The sequence below is a fragment of the Alexandromys fortis genome, unplaced genomic scaffold (genome assembly GCF_014885135.2).
Source record: "Alexandromys fortis isolate MF-2015 unplaced genomic scaffold, M_Fortis_MF-2015_v1.1 scaffold_619, whole genome shotgun sequence".
NCBI classification, from domain to species: domain Eukaryota; kingdom Metazoa; phylum Chordata; class Mammalia; order Rodentia; family Cricetidae; genus Alexandromys; species Alexandromys fortis.
In genome coordinates, this window is record NW_026068493.1 from 52,594 (window position 1) to 62,190 (window position 9,597).

At 40.2% G+C, this 9,597-nt stretch overlaps 1 long non-coding RNA gene across 3 annotated transcripts; it reads right to left on the reverse strand.

Annotated features, from left to right (window-relative positions):
* Window positions 1-6: 6 nt before the first annotated feature.
* LOC126495787 (uncharacterized) lies at window positions 7-4,546 on the reverse strand. Of its 3 annotated transcripts, XR_007590222.1 has the most exons (6): window positions 4,490-4,546; window positions 2,189-2,278; window positions 1,517-1,556; window positions 964-1,144; window positions 619-793; window positions 7-224 (listed from the first exon to the last, which is right to left on the reverse strand). It is a non-coding gene; the product is annotated as an uncharacterized lncRNA (long non-coding RNA). The 3 variants fall into 3 exon arrangements; XR_007590221.1 differs by lacking the exon at window positions 964-1,144; XR_007590223.1 differs by lacking the exon at window positions 964-1,144 and having other exon boundaries at window positions 561-793.
* Between the last annotated feature and the right edge of the window lie 5,051 nt (window positions 4,547-9,597).

Here is a 9,597-nt window from a genome sequence, read left to right on the forward strand (position 1 = left end):
CTGGAGAAAGAGAACATATTTTCTTTTAAAGACTCATTTATTTCAGTTCACACCAGCTTTATATACAAGACACTAAAATTCAAAACAACTTCAGCAACAGGCAACAGGCAAAGACTCATATCCCAAAACCAGAACGGCAGTTTTCAACTGTAACTCCAGTGCCAAAGGATCCGATGTTTTCTCTTGGCTTCCATGGGCACCAGGCATGCATGTGCTCTTCATACCTATATGTAGGCAAACATTTATATACATGAAATCAAACTAAAGTATGAAACTTGTCATGTAGCTATACATTGCTACACTATTTAATATTAAGAATGAACAATTATCATGGGCAGCAAAATAGATAAATTTAAACATATATGCAAGATGAATGAAGGCCAGATGTCTCTAAACTCTTGTTCTATTCTAATACATTCCAGCATATACAAATTTGTCTATAATGGCAGATTGTTGTATTTTCCTGCAGACAGGGTAGGGCAGTGGTTGGGACTGAGAACCTAAGGAATATAGAAATGAAATTTTATGGATTGGTAAATAATAATGAAACTTGAACCTACCTGAGTATAAGAAGATGTCTATTGTCATTATGGGGCAAAGTAGAAAAATACTAATTACATTTATTATTTGATGACTTGGACTTCAGAGATGGCTCCATGGTTAAGACGACTTGCTGCTCTTACAGAAGACCTGGGCTGGGTTCTCAGCACTTATTTGGTGGCCCACAATGGACTGCATATCTCTTTCTAGGGAAAACAACACCCATTTCTGTCCAAAGCAGCACACCCTGATCCTGAAACCAGAGCAAAACAAAAATACACTGACTCTGAGACTGGAATCAATTCACTGGCCCTGGAACCAGAGCCCAACGTTTAAGGCCAGTGAAATAAACACACTTTGCCCCTGAAACCAAAGCAACAGAAACACACTCTTCCACTTGCCAATTTGGCAAAACAAACTAACCAATATCTCAGCAAAAAAGCAACGAATTCCTGAGCAGGAAAACCAGCTGATCACTGAGCATGAAATCACCCTGTATTTGTTCAGTTGGGAGCTGCCTTTCCCTCTTTGCAGGGACAGCCACCTCCTGGATTCTTCCCTCTCAGTGAATCTCTTGAATGAGGCTTGGTGAGACCTTCTTTGCCTAAGAAGAACAGAGAAGCAATGACTTTAACTGGAGACGAGCGGAGGAGCGGGGAGCAGAACTGGAAAAGCTTCTCCTAGCAGATCAGAGTTGTTACTCATCTGAGGATCTAAGCAGTGCTGTAACAACTTGGCTGGTGAAACCATACTGATGTAAGTCAGCACATGAGTAAAGAACTATGGAGATAAGTAAGCAGTATACTAAACATCAGGTCATCATAGAAGAGGACCAGGAGAATATAACACATAACCTATCACAGCAGTAAGTGATTAACTCACTTTCACAAATATATATCCAGGGACATATTTGCACAAGCATGAGTATATACACAACACACACTAACAATTGTCAATGTAAACACACAGCTCTCACCTCAAAGGAAGAAGAGAGAGTTCATTCTGGAGTCAAATATCTGTGAGTAAACATGAGTGAGACAGGGTTATGTTAGTACAAATTGCATGTTACAATGTGGAAACAGTTTCATGAAGTTTTTATAACAGAATGAAGAAACTATAGACTCTCCTTATGTACATTGGGGATAATATTAATTAGACTATTATGGTAAAGCAGAGAAATCTCACCTACAGGCACTAGCTGCTATGTGATGACACACAGTCCTTTAACTGATAGAAAATTAAAGCGTTGTGAAGGAGACATATTCTGATATTTTAAATATCAGGTCCAACGTTATCTGTTAGTGACAAGGTGTTAGGTAAGTCCAACACAGGGGGCCCAAGGAGTGGCTACTCATGGGCTCAAGAGAACACAAAGGAAATTGTAATTAGGCCCTGGGATTGTGACTTCCACCATCTACATATCACTGCAGGTCTAAGAGTCAATCAGTCAGTCTTTGCAGACCAGCCTCTGCCAAGGAATTTCTGTACACACACAAACACACACACACACACACACACACACACACATACAAAACACCTCTCATTCTCACTCTCCTAGCTCCCTGGTGTTTACTGAGAGCTCAAGGGGTACAATCACGTTAAAACAGATTCATATCTGACCACAAATGGGATGGTGAGAGTTACTAACTTATGTGGTTTGAATGAGATTCCTGTGACGATGGTCATGGACTTGTCTCTGGGACATTTCTCTCATTTGTTTCAGACTGTGAATAATAACCTGTAAATGCCGATAAGAAAATAGGGACAAGCTGCATTACACATCGAATAAAGTTTTCATCATGGGATAATACATGCTTTCAACAAAAAATATCCTTTGTAAGTTTCATAGACACTTGGTTTTGACAGTTTACAGAAGATTTAATAATTTGTTCACAGAAAAAACAATACGTATGAATTGTGTTTAAAAAAATAATACCAGTTATAGATGAATCAAAATGTACAAATATTTGTGCATAATCCCGACAGATAGATCCATAGTGCTGACAGGCTAAAAGATTTCCAAACATTGCTGAATTGGAGACAACCTGTCTTAATGAAGGACAACTATGTTCACGGCTCAAACAATTCATTATTAGTAAGATGTATGTTGATTCAAAACTGAGCTTACGATTCAATGCAGTAACAATAAAATTACACTTATTCTTTTTAAAAATTGAGTGGATAACTCTAAACATTGTAGATTAAATACATAGCTTGTGGAAAAACCTTAGAAATAGACTAATGTTAGAGAACAGCATTACCTGATAGGAGACCTCTGTTTGAACCTACAGTAATTGAACCAGCATGCTGCTGAATCAATGTTGGCAAGAAAAAGTCCAAAACCAACAGTCCACGCTCACATCCACACATTTACAGACCACTGCCTATATCAAGTCAACATTTTTCCTGTACCCGAAGCTGGCATCAAGCTTGTGTGTTGTGCGTGTAGGGTGTGCTGAGAAGAACTGACCATACTCCTGCTGCAGCCTCCCGGGCACTGGGATTACTGGCATATATACCATGATTGGATTGTTGGAGGACTGATGTTTCACAAATAAGCAAGGAAATTTGATGCAGAAAGATGGCCTTTCAGGAAGCAATGCTGAGGCAAGTGTATATCCAAACCCACAAATATAAACCAGGACCTACATCGTATCATATGTGAAGACCTTTCAAAATAGATTACAGATGTAAAAATATAAAAATCAGCCTATAAATGTCAAACAGAACACAAGAAGAAAATCCCTGTCACTGGGTACCAGGCAAAGATTTCGCAGACAAGACACCAAATAAAAACCGTAATTGAAGAAGTAGAGAAGGTGGGATCTTACAATTTAAAATCTCCTGCTCTTCCAAAGACATGGATGAGAATTGACATGATAAGTCTGAGGCTAGGAGAAAAGTTAGTAATACATATATCTGATAAAGCATTTCTATGAAACATAAACAAAACCTCAAATGTCAGTCAGAAAGTAGTAATTGAGACCTGTGAAAGATTTCGGGTGTGCTTTTCAAGGGGGCATTGATAGGATCGCCCCTTTATAGAGATTCATTAGAGATATTAAGGCCATAGGCAGCGTTGCAGGGATTCTGAGGAGAGATCAGGGCCACCTGGCAGGGTGGGCCCCACGAAAATGGAAATTTAAATGCCAGACTAGTGCCAAGCACAACGTGTCCCACACCTGCCACCCCTTCACGAGGCAGCCAAGGCAGGAGAATCACTGAGAGTTCTGAGCCAGGGTAGGACACAGTGAAATGCTGTCTCAAATCCAAACAAAACCGCAGATTACTAAAAAGAAACTCCTCTAACCAAGTGCGCATTTTAGTATCATCTGAGACAGGAAGGGAAATTTTGGACTAGCATTGAGGCTTTCCCTCTTAAACCTCACTGGTCCTATGGGCAAGCAATCTCATGGCTTTTCACAGAGAGGGACATGTACAGACAGGGCCGGGGAGGGGGGGAAGGGGGCTAGTGGAGAGGAAGGTGCTTGCTGGTCATCCAGTAGTAATTTAAGCTGGGAATAAATAGCTGAATATTAACTCATTCGAATAATATTAAAACTGTTCAAATAGAAAACAATTGCTTTCTTTTCTGTTTGCCCAGAGATCTGACTGACTGCAACTTGGAAAGAAGACAGCCTTGCTATCTCCCTTCCCTCTGAAATCTCACATCCTATGGGCGAGCAATCTCATGCACAGAGTGGGAAGTCGGGATCACAGAGTGCTCATTTGGCCTCATCTCCGTCCTGCTCACTCTCCCACAACTCCCCTCCTGGACAATGGCTCCAGCACACCCCGGTACAGAACAGCACAGGAGGAGGCAGAATGGTCCCAAGTCTGTCTCCTTCCGGAGATACACAGGCTGCAAACCCCGAGGTAGGAGTGGGCCTACTTTCGTCTGGAATCCCTGCATCTTCCTCCCAACTTTCAAGAAGAATCTGGTGCTCACCTCCGGGAATCCATAAGCTCAACTCAGTCCAAATACCAGGAACTGAATGCTGCTTTCAGGACATCGTCGGGTTGCCATTTGAAAATGGTCGCCATAATAGCCCCGGTTTCTATGACAACCGCAATGCTGCCTCCCTGGTAGTAACCAGGAATGGCTCCGCCCAGCCCTCCCTTTCTTTCTGTCAGAGCAGGAACTCTTCACCCTTGTTTTCACCCAAGAAAGCATACCCATTAGAGAAACTGTCCCCACTACAAATGCAGAGCTTTCCTGTTTTGTTCGATCTGTGAACACAACATATCCCTGGAAGCATGCCCACGTTCTATTAACCAGACCATGGCGGTGTCTGTGGAAATGTCCTCACAAAGATGAACATTGCTGTCACGGTGATAAACGAACAATTTCATCCAATAATTAGCTATGCATATATGACCTCATCACGGGAATTTAAAGTATGGGACACCTTGCACAGAAACATCCTGAAAAAGAAAAGTCAAAGGTTAAAAGTATTGTGTTGGAGATGCCGGGGATCGAACCCGGGGCCTCATATATGCGAAAACATGTGCTCTACCTCTGAGCTATGTCTCCACACCTGGTAACAGCTTCATCAAAGCCTATGTGAATTCAGCGTGACCGAGCCAACATTCAGAGACTGCAAGAGTCTGCATCCGGTCCTTTGAGCATATTGGATTCCAGCTTAAGTTTAGTGTTTTGATAGCATTCTTGGGACATTTGTTGCATGAGAAAACAATCCATTTTCAATCAAAGAAAAAATAATAACAACAACAATAATAACAACAAAACTTATGCTTTGAAGCAAGGTAAGCTAACAATGAATGATACTTTGAATTACTCAGTCCCATCAATTTTACTTCAACTTTACCTTGCAGGTGGTTCAACATGCCAGTATCATGCGGAATTAATAATTATATGTTGTTGATATGCGGTCTTATCTGAGAGTTTGAATATCTTCCTGAAACCCTCTCTAGCATACCTCCTTTCTCTTTTAAAACACACCTTAGTTTCAGGGCTTGAAAGGCATTTTATAATCTTGATCAGGCTGGTCATTTTGTTTCTTAACGTTGCCAATACTGTCCATCAATTCATTCATGGCAATAACTAAATGTGCAGTAGCTATTGGTTCACAAAACCCTAAGGTGCTCTCACTTTCTTCATGTTTATGTATATCACCGCACACTTTGTGAGTTTCAAAAATGAGAGTTTTTCTGAAATATGTCTCCCTTTTCACACATCATCTAGTATATGTATGTTCAGATGAGTGAAAAATGAGAGTATTTTTTTAAAAGAAATCAATCTACCTTTTTTCATTTACATACCAATCCAAGTTTCTATCCCCTCCCCTCCGCTCATTCCCTCCACTTACCCTTCTACCAAACCTTTATCCACTCCTCAGAGAGGGTAAGGCACATTGCCCAGAGGAAGGACCAAGGCCCTCCCCACTATATCCAGGCTGAGCAAGGTATCCATCCAAAGATAATGGTTTCCAAAAAGTCAGCAGCAGCACCAGTGATAAATCCTCATGTCACTGCCAGTGGCCCTGCAGTCTGCCCCAGCCATAAACTGTCACCCACATTCTGAGGGTCCAGCTTGGGCCTATGCTGGGTTCTTCCCTGTCTGGCCAGAGTTGGTGAGCTCACATCAGCTCAAGTAAACTGTTTCAGTGGGTGTCCGCATCCTGGTCTTGACCTCTTTGCTATATTCTCACACTTCAACTGGAAAAAAATAATATATAGTACCTGAGACGATGCCAGACGATAGAAGACTGAGTCCACACTTAAGACATTGCTTAACCTCAACAATTATTGGAATACTACAAAGAATGATATCAAAACAGGGCTTTAATATATAACTTCTAGATAAAGACAAGGAGGAATGGCAAACAGGTGAGCTAGTGTAGGAGACTGAGAGCTACCTAAATTAAATGAAGACAAAAGCAAAAAGAGAGGGATGGAGGGATTGGAATCAAAAGGTAAATGAGGGCGACGGAAGAAGCAATAACATCTCAGTGCTGATTGTGGTCTAGGTTTGAGATGTTGGTGGATAAGTACTGATAATCAAATGACCTAGAAGTAACAAAATATGAGTCAGTGTATCTCTGTGAGCCATGACCCTTTTGTGTTATCTTTCTTTCAGGGAATCTTCCTTCCATTTTTGTTCATAATAGATTTTCCCCGTAATCTATCCTGATTATAATTTCCCTTCACTCTACTCCTTCCAGTTCCGCTCCACCTTCCCTTCTATCAGAATCCATTCTGTTTCTATCTCTCAGTAGATAATAACAGGCTTCTAAGAGATAACAGCAAAGCACAACAAAATAAATTAGAATAAGACTTTAAATCACAATTATCAAATTGAAATTGGATGAGGCAAATGAACAGGTGTAAAAGAGCCCACAAGAAGACCCAAGAATCAGAGACCCACTTGTTCACACACTCAACAGCCCCACAAAAATACAAATAAAAGTTCTCCTAAAATACTGAAAGAGATAATATACACATTGAAGACCTGGTACAGACCCATGCCTACCTCATGGTTGCTTCTTTGGTCTCTTTGAGTTTCTGGGAGTTGATTTAGAGGAACCTGTACTCCAGATGGTAATCAATCTACCTCAAATACCAAATGAAGCTCTTTTGTTATATACTCCAAGGACACTTCAGCCTACCACCAGGACACTTCCATGTGATAGTTGTACTTTATCTTATTCTAATTAATTTTGTTATTTTTTATCTCTTAGTAGCCCTTGTTTTCTAATGAGAATCAGCCAGGAGGTAGATCTGGATGGCATGGGTGAAAGGAAGGAACTGGGGAGGTTAAAGGGACAGCAAACTCTAATCAGAATATATTGTACAAGAAAAATATGTCTTTTAGACATAGGGGGAATAAGAAATCTATCATGATATCATGCTTCTAATACAACCTTGCTGTACATCTGTTCCTGCACACAGGAAAGGCCTCTGGGGCTGTGGTCCTCCCTTCTCACCTCGCTTTCACTCAAAGCAAAAGGCCTTCCTTAGAAGGCTACCAACTGAGAAGCAGAACTAGCCTAGGTGGGGACTCAGACAATTGGCAGAACTCACTTTTGGAAATAAGCTATCTCCTCTCAGGAATTTTTGTATTATAGCAGTGAGTTTAGGATCTTCCATGAAGACATAGCTAGGGATATACAGTAGGATTCTGGAATATAAGGTAACTCTTTTCAGAGGAATGTCTAAGATGGGCCATCCACCTATGGCAGAAAACTACAAGATTTTTCTCCAAAACATTGGCTAAGCAGTCAAGCAACATTAGAAACCCGAACAACAACAAAAACAAACAAAAAATGCCCAGGAGCGGTATAGCTGGGTCTGGAGGTAGACTGATTCCCAGTTCTCCGAGAAACCGCCATACTGATTTCCCAAGAGGCTGTACAAGTTTCCACTCCCACCAGCAGTGGAGGAGTGTTCCCCTAACTCCACATCCTCTTCAACATAAGCTGTCCTCATAATTTTTATCTTAGTCATTCTGACAGGTGTCAGATGGCATCTTAGAGTCATTTTAATTTATGTTTCCCCGATGATTAAGGATGTTCAGCAATTCCTTGAATGTCTTTTTGCAATTTGAGAATGTCCTGTTGAGAATTATCTGTTTAGCTCTATACCCCATTTTAAAATTGGATTATTTAGTATTTTGATCCTCGTCTCTTTAATTCTTTATATATTTTGTGGATCAGTCCTCTGTCAGATGTGGGATTGGTAAAGACCTTTGGTCATTCTGTAGGATGTCATTTAGTCTTATTGACTGTGTCCTTTGCCTTACAGAAGCTTTTCAGTTTCACGAGGTCTCATTTCTTGTGGTTCTCAGTATCTGTGCTACTCCTGTTATATTTATGAAGTGGTCTCCTGTGCCTATGTGTTCAAGGATACTTCCCACTTTCTCCTCTATCAGCTTCAGAGCAACTAGATTTATGTTGAGGTAGTTGATCCATTGGGACTTGCGTTTTGTGCATGGTGATACCAATGGATCTATTTGTAATCTTTTACATGTTGACACCAGTTATCCAGCACCATTTGTTAAAGATACTTCCATTTTCCATTGTATATTTTGACTTCCTTGTCAAATATCAGGTGTTCACAGGTGTGTGAATTAATGCCAGGGTCTTTAATTTTATTCCATTGGTCCATGTGTTTGATTTTATGCCAGTACCAAATTGATTTTTATGACTATAGCTCTATGGTGAAGTTTTATTCAGGGATGGTGATGCCTCTGGAAGTTGTTTTATTGTACAGGATTGTTTTAATTAGTCTGAGTTTTTTTTATTTTTCCATAAGAAGTTGAATATTGTTCTATGAGTCTGTGAGCAATTGTGTTTGGATTTTGATGGGCATTGCTTTGAATCTCTAGATTTCTTTTGGTCAGATTGCCATTTATATTATGTTGGTCCATATTTATATTATGTTATCCAAGAGCATCCATGAGCATGGGAGATCTTTCCACTTTCTGATATCTTCTTCAGTTTCTTTCTTTAGAGACTTAAAGTTCTTGTCATATAGGTGTTTCAGTTGTTTAGTTTTAGTTACCCCAAGATAATTTATATTTGTGGCTCTTGCAAAAAGTGATGTTTCTCTGAATTTTTTCTCTTTATTTCATCATTTGTATATAGGAGGGCTACTGATTGCTTTGAGTTGATCTTGTATCCTGCCACATTACTGAAGGTGTTTATCCGCTGTAGGAGTTCTCTGGTAGAGATTTTGTGGTCACTTATATGTACTATCATATCATCTGCAAATAATGGACGTTTGACTTTTCTTCCTTTCCAATTTGTATCCCTTGATCTCCTTTTTGTTGTCTTATTGCTGTAGCTAGATCAACAAATATTATTTTGAAAAGATATGGAGAGAGTTGACATCCATGTCTTCTTCCTAATTTTAGTGGAATCACTTGGAGTTTCTATCCGTGTAATTTGATGCTGGCTGTTGGCTTGCTGTAAATTGTTTTTATTGTGTTTAGATAGGTTCTTTGTATCCTGATCTCTTCACCCCATCCCACCCCCAGCTTCCATGTTTCAAATCCTTTCTGTCAAGGGTATCCTAAGGCCTCCTTTGCCAGGTGAA